This window comes from Haliaeetus albicilla, chromosome Z, assembly GCF_947461875.1.
Source record: "Haliaeetus albicilla chromosome Z, bHalAlb1.1, whole genome shotgun sequence".
In the NCBI taxonomy this organism is placed as follows: domain Eukaryota; kingdom Metazoa; phylum Chordata; class Aves; order Accipitriformes; family Accipitridae; genus Haliaeetus; species Haliaeetus albicilla.
This window is the reverse complement of record NC_091516.1, coordinates 67,888,663-67,902,011: the sequence shown is the minus strand read 5'-3', so window position 1 is coordinate 67,902,011 and position 13,349 is coordinate 67,888,663. Positions and strand designations below refer to the sequence as shown.

The 13,349-nt window shown below is 39.0% G+C and overlaps 1 long non-coding RNA gene across 2 annotated transcripts; it reads right to left on the bottom strand.

The window, feature by feature from the left end:
• Positions 1–1,605: 1,605 nt before the first annotated feature.
• LOC138683805 (uncharacterized) lies at positions 1,606–13,117 on the bottom strand. Of its 2 annotated transcripts, none has more exons than XR_011323250.1 (3): positions 12,770–13,117; positions 9,383–9,467; positions 1,606–2,153 (listed from the first exon to the last, which is right to left on the bottom strand). It is a non-coding gene; the product is annotated as an uncharacterized lncRNA (long non-coding RNA). The 2 variants fall into 2 exon arrangements; XR_011323251.1 differs by having other exon boundaries at positions 12,983–13,117.
• Between the last annotated feature and the right edge of the window lie 232 nt (positions 13,118–13,349).

Genomic DNA, 13,349 nt, shown 5'->3' with positions numbered 1-13,349 from the left:
TCAGTTCCTGCAAGCTTCCTGCAGACCTCAACAAAGTCTCCATTGTTTGCATAATTTTATCCCTTTTAGTAAAATGACAATAATGTCCTCCTCATCTTTCGTCTTGGCTGTTTCAAGTGTGAACTCTTTGGACCCAATGCCTCTTATTTCATGCTAGTACAGTAGGCCTCCAAAGTTCATTGATGTTTCTTTGAGTTTCTACAGCTTTATCATTCTCTAGCTTTTACCGTAGGTCCTTATTCAACTTGAACCTTAGCTCATACATGAACTCCTGTCATTCTTTCAGTGCTCCCTAACCATACCAAACACCACTTTTAACATTTTTTAAGACTGTGAATTTTGTACTCATATTCAATTTTCTGAAGGTCATAAAAAAAACAGACCTGGTCTAAAAAAAATCAGCATATATTGCTCTGGGTCTGCACTTCCTTGAACTGTGTGTTTTGCACAGAGCTAAGTAAATGTGATCATTTAACTTTCAGGGTATTCATTTTTTTCATCACAGTTACTTTAGCTCATATCTGGGAAGGAAATAATAAGACATGGGCTACAGCAAGTTAATTTATGGAAACATAACGATAAAAAATCTGTTGACAATAAAAATCACATTGGAAAAAGACTGTTTCTTTTTCAAAGAAAGGATGTCTACTTGCAAATACTTTCAGATATTTAAACAGTACTTTCTCCAGCCCCTGACCCAATTTCAAAGAGTTTTAAAAAAATTGTCAAAGGAAACTAAGATGTGTTTTTCACAGAATTTGACATTGTATGTCCAGTACGTGGTAAAGGAAAAATGTCTGCTATCTACTTCAGCCTTTTTCCTGCCATGTCAGTCCGATGAGAAAAACTGCATCTTGAAGGCAAAAAGAATAGGGGGGTAAGAACAACACAAGAGATTGATTAACCCTGTGTTGTTATCTAGCAAGTGTCAATAACAAAATGCTACTGGTCTCCTGCATTGTTTCCTTCTGAATTTCCAGTCTCACACCTGTCACATCTCAAGATAACTATCCATCATGGAGTCAAAGTGGCAAACAACTGTGTGGTCCCTTGATAAGGAATAGTGACACAATTTGTCTCCTTCTCCTCCCACAGATTGCAACTAATGGGCTAGCAGCAGGTTACAATAGCACAAGATGGATTTGAATGACTGTCAGTGCTAGAAAGCAAGCACAGCTGCAGAATAGCCTAAAGAAACACTTCAGTTTAGATGAAAATCTGAAGCAATGTACAAAATTGAAACCTAATCAATCCGCTTTAAAAGGATTTAATGGAAGTCATAAAAGTTAATTATTGCACATATTGGAGGGTTATTTATGACATGCTCTATCCTGTTAATGGTAAACTATTGCAGAAGCCAAGGCACAGCTCCTGCACAGCAAATAATATTACAGTGGAAGCAAGCACAATAAGATAGAGCATATTAAAGACTACAAAATGCCTGTCTGGGATCGCATGGCATTTTCCAAATGGATTCCATGGCATGGCATTTAGAAATGTTGAGTTTATAACATGAAAATATGAAATCAAATGTACAAATAATGAAGCTAGGAACTTGGAACAAATTCAGCTCTGATTCAACAAAGTTTCATCAGAGCTCATTTTATTTAAGGTTAGAACATACATTTTCACAACAATAACTTCTTGAAATTTGTTCAAGCCCCCTCTTTCCCAAATTCCCTCTGCTAAAAATCTATGCATATAAATTTATATTCATAATGGGCAGTGGTTCTTCAGTCAGACAGGCCGAAGGAACAGCTTTAAAGTGGATTGAGAGGTAAAGCACATATCAGTGATTTAAAAGGAAAACAGCTGTTACAATAGTTATCCACAAGTCAGAAATTACAGATGCAGTAAATTCAGTCTCGTGGTTATTCTGAAAAGAAAGCCTAGTACATTAAGATATGATAAATACAGACCCAAGGTAGTCAAATGAGCTTAACTCTCCACCATAGTAAGACCATGAGAAAAACCCTAAAACCCAGTCTACCTTCGCACATGATTTTTTTATTCAGGCTCACTCCAGGATCTGGAGAAGGAGCTGGAGCAGTTGTCCTGGTTTTCAGGTCCTGAGCTGAAGCAAGCTGCCTCATCTCCATTAACACCAGCACATCCATGACTTTGCTCAAGCGAGGATGTGCCCCTCAGCACCTCTGTAAGGGAGATGGGAAGGGGTTAACTTTGAGGAGGAAAGCATGACCCCTGTTAATATGGGAACTTGGTACTGCTGCTGGATCTGCCTCTGATCCTCCTGTTCTCAGTTGCCAGAGTCCTGTTCACCTCTTTTTTCAGCCTGACTTCAATTTAACACCTTCCATTGCAGACGAGGGCTGTGTTGAACAGAAGCCAACAACATCTGGATTGCATGATACCGACATCCATGTAGGAAGGTAGGAGGCTTCAGAAAAAAATCCCCAGGATGGCTTCACACCTGAAAATGATTGTCATCCATTTACTAGTCACTCTCTTGCTCTGATGCCTTTTGTTCTCAAACTACCAAAAACTGCAAATGAAAAGGGTTTCCTTGGGGAAAACAATGTAGTACAGTTCCCAGAAGTATTCTGCTCATGGAGCATGGACTAAGGCAGAATATTACCAGGCTGCAGAGAGCTATGAGATAAGCAGATGATTTGGGCAGCAGGCTCAGCTTGTAACCTGTTGTGAGAAAAAAACCACAGCCCTGCCTGTTTTAAAAGTAAGTAGTGCAGTAAGCCAGCACTTTTGCAATGCATCATTGCAGAGAAAGAACTGGATGACCTTGAAGAGTGAAGATAGAGAAATGTGATGAAATTTAATAGTACAAAGTGCAAATGCATGAACTTGGGGGCTAATAGCAGGAATTCCTGCTATCAGCTGGAGTTCATCAGCTGGAAATAATACAGCAGGAGAAAGACTTCAGTATACTAATTACACACTGTATGATTATCAGTTAGTAATATTGCGGCCATAAAAAATGCTGGAGTGAGGTATTCCTGTAGAAATGCAGAACTATTCGCTCCATCGTGCAAAGCACCCGTGAAATTACATTTGGACTATTGTGCACAACTACGACCAGCCAGGTAAAAGGTTCATCAGGACTGGCACGTGAACAGAGACAGCCTGCTAACAGAGGCGTGGAAACCAAGAGCCTGGCTCATGAGAGGGATTGAAAAGGGTCTGGCTTCTTTTAGTTTGCAAAACCAGGACTGAGGAGGGATATGACTGCAGTCTATAAATACATTAGTAGTAAAGAACAACTGCTAGTGAAGGACAGTGTTGGCACAAGAACAAATGCGTATAAATTGCAATGACTAAGTGTATGCTTGTAATCAGAGGACTGTTCCCAACCATTAGAGGATTCTGCAAACTCTTTCAGTAGGAGTAAAGACTTCAAACTGAACTGCTTTCCAGACAGGCATTTTTACCCATTTCCAAAAGTGACTGTATGACCTAAACATATAATTAGTTCTAGGATAGCAGGTCCTAGACCTGATGGTCCAGGAAGTACTTTTCCAGGGATAAATCCAGTAACCCAGTGAATGGGGACTGAACCATCACCCCCCGCTCCTGCGATCACAAACCCGAAGTTCACACCTTTGCCAACTCATATACTGGGAGCATACAGATATAAATCAAGTTGCATCCAGCTATGTTTCACTGGGCGGCCAAGGCTGAAGCTGCCTTCCAGGAAGCTTACAAGTTGAGCTGGCAAGGGAAGTAAAGACAGCATATTGGTTTCCTTTCTCCAGCAAATCTCTTCCCATTTCCCAGCCATATTCCCCCCTATTCTAAGTCTGTTGAACTTCCCAATAGTCTGGAATTACAGCTAAAGTCTAAGCTCAGTTCAGCTTTAACCAACAAAAAAAAATCTCTTGGGAGATGGTAATTTTTATTTTTTTTTCTTTTCCTGAGTCCCACTTACTACATTACATCCTGAATTCACTTAAGGGTGCTTTATTTAAGATTTCCTTGGTGCTTGCATCCAAAAGCAACAGTAAGATTCAGGCCCTTGCTGCCTTTTCTACACCTACTCAAGGCAGGACCTTGACAAAATGGGGGAGGAAAAAGTGCCTTGTTGAATTAATTTAATAAAAATCTACAGCATTGAAATAAAATCAACAATCACTTTCTTGTGCGCCCTTTCAACACTAAGAAGAATGAAAATCTACCTTGTCTGGGTAATGTGATAATATAAGCAGATTGTGTAAAAGCAACTGACTCATGTTGGGACAAATGAAATAAACAGTAGCTATGCTCTAACTCTCAAAATTAGTATTAATGCTTCATGTAAGCTCTGATGATATCTTTCTGATAAATGGCAGAACCATGTGATTAAAAAAATGCATCACATAATTTTGGGGCTTATCATGCCAGTTTGACCACCTGACTTTGTTGGAATTATTTCTACCATTCCTGATCACAGACAAATTCCAGACAGACAGCACTTTTTGATTGCATGCAGAAGTCATAAATAGCCTTTTCCCCCTTTCAAATGTCATTTTTTTCTTCCCCAAAGCTGGCAATAATTATTAACTCATACTGAACAACTACCTGTTTTAAAATCTGATTTATCTCAACTTTGCATAGTTAGAAAAAGGTATTTTACATCATTGTGGAAGGGAAACATGGTGTCCTCGTATAAATCAGTCTTGACTTATACCTTTTGAGGTACCCAGGGCACAAGACCTTAAAATAGTATTTTCTGTTCTATTTGAGCTATTTGTTTTGGAGTTTCTTGGGGCAGCAAAGATGTTAAGGTACTGTTTCCAAGGCAGAAATCCCTGTCAAAAAGGAGCATTCCTGTTTTCTTCTGTGTCCCAGGCTCTCAGCTGAGACAGGAAGAAAGACATAAAACATACGAGGCCTGTGCAGAATACATAGTATGGATGTGTAAAGATAACCTGCCTAAGTCAATTATAACTTTGCTACGTGTGACTAATGTGGCTATCTATCATACCTTCTTACTGACAAACTCTCATATTGCACCCGCTATCATTTCCTTTCCCTTCCTTTCAGATATTTATGCCTATAGCGATAGCCAGGTGAACAGCACGGTACAACAATTACAGATACATGAGTTACGTTTTGCAGTTTGTTTGATCAACTACCTGTTTTATAGACAGGATTAGAAAATTTATATTATGGTCTTAGGATCCTATTTTATGTTCCACTTTTCTGGACAGATGTTGAAAAACCATAAAAAGGGGATTTTTTTTAAGTGTTATTACCAGTAAGCTATTGCAGTGTTAACATCATATGTATGGTAGCAACGGAAACTCCAGGAAAGCGTCTTCTCTTTCTGTCTCTTTCTCTCTTTAAATTTTATTTATAGCCTTGCAAAATACTTGCATCCACATAACCCGCCCTTGCCGACTTGCCAGAAGATTAATGATATTGCGGTGTTCTTGAGAACAGAAATGTGTCTACCACCCTGGTGAATAATCTCTCCTTTCGCACGTTAGAAGTGAGATGGGAACCGCGCTGGAGAGAAAGGATGGCGTGCCACGCAGAATTGGCACGCGAGCAGCTGTCCCCCTGCTGCTAATTGCGACACGCTGGTCCTGCAATGTTAATCAGCACTTCCACTCTTGTGCCTCCCTAATTGTTTGGGACAGAAGCTGTCTCCCCATCGGCAGCACGGAGGATGCTAAACAAATACCCTACATCATGCAGGGGAGGCTGCACCAGCAAGAAAAGGCACCAAAGGGACAAGCAACCCGAAAATATGCTTGGTGCTAGCAGCATGCCCACCAAGCAAAACCTGAGACCCTGTCCCAGTATGATTTTTAACTCTGGGAGTCATGTTGTCTAGTCCCTTCATACAATCTCCCTGCAATAATATACCTGGAAAGTGCATTTAAGTAGATTTTTTTTTTTTTAATCCCTTGTAGCCTTTGCAATAGCATGGTTGGTGGGTGCTTTAGCTCTCTCTTGTCTGGGAATGGAAGGAAAATATTCTTGTCCCTTTTCCATGTTCTTGTCCCTTTTCCATGTTCTTGTCCCTTTTCCATGTTAATAGTCCCTGCTTTTTTGCTTGTGGATGGTTTCATTTAAAAAAAAAACACTTTTTTCCTGTCCTTTTCTTTGTTGTGAACCTGGTTCCAGTTTCTGCCTATCTCTCTCTCTCACTTCCTTTGACCTTTTCCTCTCTGTTTCTCTCTCTCTTCTTTGTCCACGTTGGCAATAGTCTTTAGCTTATGCTTTTTTTACGAACCTTCTGCTTCTTCTCATTTCAGCTCTCTGGACCTGATTTGCAGCCGCTGTGTTCTTCCTACAGTCATTTACACATGTGCGACACAGGTGTAAAATACTACCATTTTCATTTATGCTGCTTGTAAATGTCAGCAGAAGAGAAAGGAGAACCTGTCCTTCCCAGAGTGAATCAGCAGACTTTCAGGAGTGTCAGATACATATGAGCAAAATCTGTGCGAGTCACCAACCACTCCTAATCCATGCCTGATCTCTCACAAACCATCTCATGCTATTGCTTAACCCTCCAGCTCTCCATTGTTCCCAAGGGCTCCTTTAATCCAGACTTTTCTTTAAACAAGAGGATGTTTCACTTTGATTTGGGGGATTTTTTTATTTTTTTTTATGGTTTTTTTTTTTTTACAGCTTCCAGACCCCGGGAGAACTGAGCTAAAAATACACACATGGAGTCAGGTATCCACGTGTCGTGTTTACCCTCTCGAACAGTAAAAAGTGCAGGAGCGACTGGAGATGATGGGAAGAGAAACCTTACACATATATTTAATGAAAGAAGCTACACCGCATCTTGCTTATTCTAGAACTTCTCTGAATTCATCGAAACACCTGATGACCTCACAGGATCAGGGGTTTTGGTGAAATTCTGAGTAGTCTAGGGTCAGATGTACTCAGGGAAGTCCCCTTCTTTTTTTTTTAGGTGAAGTTCAGAAATCACAAAAATAAAAATTAAAAAAAAAAAAACCTGCAGGAAGCAGGAGGAGAGCTGTTAAGTGATGAAAGTCCAGGATCAGATTGCATTAAGTGCTGGCACCAGCCCCGCACTTGCATTGCCCACGCCTGTTCATGGTGTGCCACAGATGCAGCGGGAAGACCAGCTTATTTGGGAGGGTTCAAGTGCGCGGCACCCTGCCCTCTGCTCCAGGTCTGGGAACAAAAGAGCAGTGCAGAGCTCAGTAAATAAGCCCAACAGCCCACAGGAGAAGGTTTACGTACTGTACAAACCTGTGTTATTAGCTCTTTTTGCCACCGTTTCGTTGTCAGGCTACAGCATCCCTTTAGATATTTAGCTGTTGCACGTTTTACCACAGGCTGCTTTGCTAAGCTGGTTATTCCTATGTGTGCCCCTGTGATAAATTTTATCAGTGCTCAGCTGGAGGGTTTTCCATGAGGCAGCTGCACAGTGGCTTTTTATCTGTCATGGCACCTCCCAACCAAAACGCAACAATTTTTTTCTTTTTTTTTTTAACTTAATTTATGTTGTGGCATTTCTGTCTGTAGTTGTAGAGTCAGCAGTTTGTGCTCCCAGAGGAAGCTTACGTGGAAACAGGGAGCCTAGCCACGAAGTAAAATATGGCTGGGATAAAAGCAACAACAAATCGTAATTAAAAAGTATTAGTGGCTGTCTGCTTCTAAAGAGCAAAGAAGATTTGATGTCTGCTTTCTCACTTGTCTCATCAGTTGCAGTCATGGTATATGCAGCTGTCTTAAGTGGCAACTGGATCATTTTCTCTACATATTAATTCACTCATTTTAAGTAAAAACTGCTCTTGGTAACAACTTCATTTAAAAGGACTGCTGACCAGAGAGAGAGTGTGGAAAATCAAAACTTAAAGGTATTTTGCCTGTGACTGGTGATGGCTTAATATCTATCTCCCCGTCCTATATTTACTATTTTTTTACATCTTTATTTGAATTTGATTTTATTTAGTGTTTATTTCTTTAGTCATTCTGTTGTACAGTTCATAAATTAAAATATCTTCCTGCAAAGTTCCTTAAGGTTTGTCTGCCAACAGGGATATTTTAAACAGGATGAATAGTATCATATAGTAAATTTCCAGTGTCCATAACAGAGAATTTTTAAAATAACCTGCAGGATTAATTTCACTTTTTCAAGTTACTTCAGTTTTCTTCTAAATGGAAAAGTTTCACTTAGAAGTGATTTTTTTCAAGTTTCCTTTCTTAAGCTTTATCATCCAAGAAAGTACATGGCAAGTAAAATTTTGCCAGCCATTCATCTGTCCTCTGGATTTTAAGGCAATGACTACATCGTATGTTCATGACAAAGGAAACAGCTGTTTAAATTTATTTCTATAGGCATCATCTAAATGAGCAATAGTTGCTAATGTTATTTTGAGATTCCATCAAATTCATGAGGTCTTATATCACTGAACTGAGAAAAGATTATCCTCCATATACTGAACCTCTGTAATTTTATATAATTTTTTCTTATGATTTGCTCAATATTGATTTTTAAATTGGATTCCTCCAACTGCCAAATTTGTACACCTAAGAGTTGTTATGGCTCTGAGGTAATATACCAAAATATATATTCTTCAGGTACCAATATGTATGTGTGTGTATACATAAATATATTTAACTCAATAAATATTCCTCTAAAATACCTCAATATTTAGCCTATCCTGGATATGTATTTACCCAGTCTACCTCCCATGTTTACCTAAGTGATTAGAAAAGTCTCTCGGGCAAACATGGTAGGTTTTATAACCTTCCATGGAAGTTTTTGTAAATTTGCTTTTTGAAGAAAAAGATCACTTTGGCTTCTTACTCTGTTAATTTCCTTTATTTTTTTTTTTATATATAAAATTTTCCTCCTTGTCCTTCAAGGGAAACTGGATAAATAAATGAAAAAGTATTCCCAGTGTCCATATGGTTTTGGTCCAGGATTCAGCAGGGGTTTTAAACTTTAAAAACTGGCCCCACTGACTGCATGGGGAATTACCACGTGGAAGGCTTGTACTTAAATCCCTTGCTGAAGCAGGAGTTGCAGTGATCTCTTTTGCTAGTGGACAGCAAATAACTGAAGAGCATTATCTTAATAGCAATGGAAGAAAATTAAAAATTAGGAATGTTGCTGGAAAATACAAAAAGGATGCCTTTATTTAAAATTTCAGTCCCCTTGTTTAGGAATAGTTGCTTTAGAAACAGAGCCTTAGCTGATTTGGTTGATTTTTGATGCATGGCATTCTGGAGCCATCCTTTCTTTCCTGTCTAGTGAAAGTAAGGCCATACCCCATCGGGAAGAACAAAACATAAACAAAACAAAATGTCTCTAAACTAGCACCAGATTGAACAAATAAAACATGGGGACTTGCTGTTCAAAATAAGTTTAAGCAGGAATTGTGGGGAAATATGAACATATATAGTAATGAACTCACGGTACAAAAGCGGGGCTTACCGCAATTCAGTCTCCAAACAATAGCATTTTTTTGTGGGCTTGATCCTCAGAACTGCTGGGCACTTTAAACAATTTCCATTGACTTCTAGGGGAGAAGAAAACAGTCAGTACTTCACAGGACCAAACCACATGTTTAGAGCGAGTACGCAAGAGCCAGCCAGGAGCTCCAGCCAGAAACGCTGGCTGCATCTTGTTAGCCGCAGCGAGAATTTGAGTATTAGACCTTGAGTGCTGAGCCTATTGTGAGCGTGGAGAAGTTACAGTATTTGTGGAAATCAGCCTGGAAACCTTTCCTGAGTTCACCTTCAAGCCCTACCAACTTAGATTATGCAAGTCCTTTAAGATACTTTGAATAATCATGGACAATTAAGGGATATGAGCTAAATCTGAACCCTTTGCTTATTCCTGTCATCAATAAAATGCTCAACACGGCTCAGATGGAAAACAGCGGGGGGGAATCTACATCTTATGACAGCCTTGTTTGTTAGTACCCCTTGGCAATGGATTTTTTAATAAGCTTGGGCCTATCAAACTTGCAAATTGTAGCAGAAAAGGATTAAATGTCCCTACAAACTGACCTTAGGGGAGAAAACAAAATTTGGAAAGAAATTATTTGTAGAGGCCTTGAAGTAGGCACTAAAAACTGGGTTCTTTTTTTGTATTCAGCTTCTACAAGGTGCAGTATCTGTGAGCAGTAAAGGAGCAGTTCATGAATTCAGGAACCCATGGCCAAACTTCTCCCACAGTTGTGCTGTTTCTCCTCTAGAAATGAATAAGAACTCTGCAGCTCCTGAAATCACATCATGTCCCTTATAAATAGTAATAATTATTATTATAATTTTTGTGAAGCTCACCCATAACCTCGCTGTTGTTGAGGAAAGGCAGCAAGGTTTTTTCTTTCAGTCAACAATGAAATATGTAAAATATGAAAAACATATAGTTCCAAGCAGAACCTACTACATGAGAGCAGAAAGGTCCACTAGGAACCCTGCTAAGATTATTATATTTAATTCAGAAAACAGTAGGATAATGTGAATGGTAAGAAAGTTATGAACTGTAGAAATAAACATAGGCACATACGAGTCCTAATTTCAGAAATGTTTTGAGACTTAGCCCACTGATGTTTGTAAAGCACTGGTGTCATCCCTGAGTATCAGAGACAAAGGAATGCAAAATATTGCAGTTAGATGTCAGATACGGCTGAAATGCAGAACAAACAAAACACAGAAGATTTGCCCTATACTTGCCCCTCAATAAGCAGTCATCTATTTGTGGAATATTTATATTATTCTTATTAATATACATGTGGAAGCTTTCTTCTAGAGTGGTTATTTGCAAACCATCTACAGCCTATGATTTCTAATGCTTAGAAAAGCATCAGAGAGCAAAATTGCAATACATTGAATTCATGGCTTTTGATAAAATTTTTCTAGCTATGCAGCACAAGGTCTTCAAGTACATACAGTATCTCAGATGCATCCTCTTAAAAAATAGCAGTATATTATAAACAAATGCAGCTGTGTTTGGAGCCCCTTCTGAGCTGCATATGAAGTCTATAAAGCAACCATCTTTCACTTCTTGAAAATTACAATGCTAATTAAAAACTGCCTGGTTGATTCCTGGTTGTATTAATAAATGAGGAAGACTTTATTCCACTGAAATGGTTTTCTGAGAGATGGCATATATGCTTTTGCACAACAGGATCCAGATAGAAGACTCTGAAGTTATTGTCTGTCTTTCCAATACTTCTTTGTTGTTACTTCCAAGATTTTCTTTCCAGTTCAGGACCTTGCAACTTCTAAAACTTTTCAGCAGCATTTTAAAGATAAACAGATTGATTCCAGATTGTCTGCCAGTCATGCTATATCCTGTGTTAAAACTGGTGATATATGGATGAGAAGAGATTCAGGTAGGACCTAAAGCACATATGGTCAACATATCTTGTATTCAAAGGAAATAAGAATTCAAAATTCAGTAAAACACTTTTGCCTTTTGAATCTTTTGGCTTAAACTGCACACTCTCCCGCCTTGAAGAATATAACATAATTCTTTTTACCTGTAGCTTCCTATTTTTGCAAACACTGAAAAATAAAAATCATTTTAAGAAATGACTGAACATGGGAATTGGTGCTCAGTGGTATTACTGTTGCAAGTATTTATTAGGTGTCTCATTGCTCAGTCCTAACCAGACAGATCCAATCCTCAGAAAGTTACCTGCAATCATCAACACTACCTATTGCATACGAGATGTTACAGTTTTGCCAAGCATTTGATCTTGTGATCTCATTGCTGGAAACAGCCATCATATGTCTTCTCCATTAGCACTTACTGCTGTGCATTCAGTTTGCAGCATGACCAGCTCCGTCATGTAAACCTTATATTTGCTTTTCATAAACTGGTGTATATTTTTACATGACTGCTGGTATACTAGTTACAAGGTACTTCTTATTTTTTTAAATAGTATTTTATTCAAAGCAGCAGTATTTGAAAGAATGAGTTCTGAATAACTCTGATTTTAAGCACTCTGACAAACATGCAAAGTAGCAATGGTAATGTGTTTACTCTTCTTTCACTGATATATAGGAATAAGGGAGTATGGGGATAAGGAAATCTAACTTTTGCACAGAAAGCAACTGTGGAGTGACTATTTTCCCCTATTAAAGTACCAAGACATCTTTTGCCTGATAATTGGTACCACAGTCATACTTTTTGAAGTAAAAATCATCCGCTGTGACCTTCTGAGCTCATCTTTGAGAGTCTGAATCATAACTGCACATGTGTAAACCACCATCAGGTTGATGGTGAAGGTAACAAATATTATGACTATGATGTCTGCAATAATTGATATTTAGGGGGGATAAAGAAAAACTTTGTTTCTAAGCAAGAGTTCACAAAGTTCACTACAGAAAATGTGTATAACACTAAACTGCTTCATCACGTGGCAAAGGTTCACTCACATTTTGCACATATGTTTGCACATTTGTTTTGTTAAAACAAATGATGATATCATTCACCTATAGCAAGATGAAGCTCTGCTGTATGACAAACAGCTGCTTTTGTGTTAAATCATCCTGGCCTCTCTGAATTTATTCCTCTTGTTTCAAGGCTGTTCTCTCTTCAGATCCATAGCTGCAGCATTTCATTCATGAATTTAACCTCACCAGTGCAGCAGAGAGGCTGAATTTCATTCTCCTTGCCTTAACTTCCGTGAAAGGAGTTTATGGTGTTTCAAATAGAAGATGTACACTTCTTCTGTTTGAAGATGGGGCCTGCACTCAGACCTGATGGGGTCTTTCCAGTCATTGCACATCATGTCTCAGCCCAGGAAAATATAAACAGTCCCCCCAAAAAAAGCCTCGTGACCACCACAATTAGGTAGGTACGTACCTCCTATCATGCTAATCACAGAATGTATTAGGAGGGACAGTTCTTCAGCTACGAGAGACGAGGTTGGCTTCTTCAGAGTGACAGAGGAAGGGGTATTTTCAGCATATCTTGGGACGGCTGGCTGCAACTCACAGAAGAGCTCAGTCTCTCCACTTTAGGATCGAAGGAGTGCAGATGAGGAATAGAGCTCTGGAAAACAGAGTGAATACTTACAGTGACATATAGACGACAGACAGCCAATAGGTGATAACTGAAACTTTACAATGATAATATTTTTCCATGCTAAGATTTCTGGTGAAAATTTCCTCCTTTCAATTTTTGCAGGGAGCTACTACAGCTCTCTGTACAGAAATCCTTGGCCGCAAGGATTTTGTCAGCAAAGGTTTTGAGTGCCATGGTTCAAAATAGCCACTGTCTCTGAGAAGGCAGGATGTAAATAGCAAAACCGCGTGGACAATGTTTTTTGAGCTAACCCTTACCTTTTCATTAAACTCACACCTGTCTGTAGTAAAGGTGGTCACATAGACAATGCGTTCCTAGTGATCTTTTGCTCATAGGGTCATTTAGCATTTCAGTGCAT